This window comes from Leptonychotes weddellii, chromosome 8, assembly GCF_054177405.1.
Source record: "Leptonychotes weddellii isolate Sample4059 chromosome 8, ASM5417740v2, whole genome shotgun sequence".
In the NCBI taxonomy this organism is placed as follows: Eukaryota; Metazoa; Chordata; class Mammalia; order Carnivora; family Phocidae; genus Leptonychotes; species Leptonychotes weddellii.
In genome coordinates this window covers 70,100,016-70,101,001 of record NC_138376.1, presented here as the reverse complement: position 1 = coordinate 70,101,001, position 986 = coordinate 70,100,016, and the positions used below count along the sequence as shown (strand labels likewise).

Here is a 986-nt window from a genome sequence, read left to right as displayed (position 1 = left end):
ATTCAACTGAACTGAAACCTAAGACCTACCAGATAGCTTGGAGACCACAAATGGAGCAATATCATCTTGTGCTTCTGGGTGATGTAGATTCCACTTCAGGAGCTTTCATAATTGTAAATGGCTCTCTTTTTAGGGATACCAAGTGTACTCTTGGGATTATAGGTCTTGTGTGGAAACCAAGGATTAGCTTATTTCTCTCCCCCTAAACTGATGATTGTCCTCTTGGGAGTAATCATAAGAGATCTCCAAGATTTTAAGGAAACACTCCCAGTAGACAATGTAGCCCTTGAATGACCCTTCTGTGTCTCCAAAATGAGCTACATTTAGTTGCTTGGGGAATCTTCCCAGAAGCGTAGCTGATTTGCTACTTACTCCAACTTCATAGTCAGTTTCCCCTACAATATGAGTCATTACAGGGAAAATTAGAATTAGAAAATTCTATTAGGAAAAAGGGATGCAAGTGCTTGCTTTGCCAGTACATACACTGAAATTGGAATGATACAGAGAAGATTAGCATGGCCCCTGTGCAAGGATGACACACAAATTCATAAAGAAAAGTGATATAAAGTTTGTTTCTGATATTAATTGAGATGATCCTAGGGCGCCTGGGTGGCTCAGTTGGTTAATTGAGATGATCCTAAAGATACCACCTCTGTCCTAGAATGCATTCAGGTTAGCCTTAACTCAGTGGCCAGGCTTGTTATAGATGGTATTGGCTGTAGATTTTCTCCTTGCAGGGCAAGGTAGAGTCTGTGTGATCTCTAATATACCCAGTTGTACCTGGATTAAGGCCTTGAGCCAAGTGGAAAGGTCAATGTGGAAACTTAAGGAGGAATACACCCGGATTTCTAAGGTAGATCCAGATGGTTGAGATTTGCCTAGCTGATTGGGTCTAAGACACTTGATGTTAATACTGAATATTGCCTCATCCTGATGCTCAGAGTCTTGTTGATAGTAACCCTAATTAAATGTAGTATGAGAATAAT

At 40.5% G+C, this 986-nt stretch overlaps 1 non-coding gene across 1 annotated transcript; it reads left to right on the top strand.

Moving 5' to 3' along the window:
- Nucleotides 1-460: 460 nt before the first annotated feature.
- On the top strand, nt 461-570 carry LOC115941589 (U6 spliceosomal RNA). Its single transcript, XR_004076323.1, has one exon. It is a non-coding gene; the product is annotated as a U6 spliceosomal RNA (small nuclear RNA).
- The last annotated feature ends 416 nt before the right edge of the window (nt 571-986 follow it).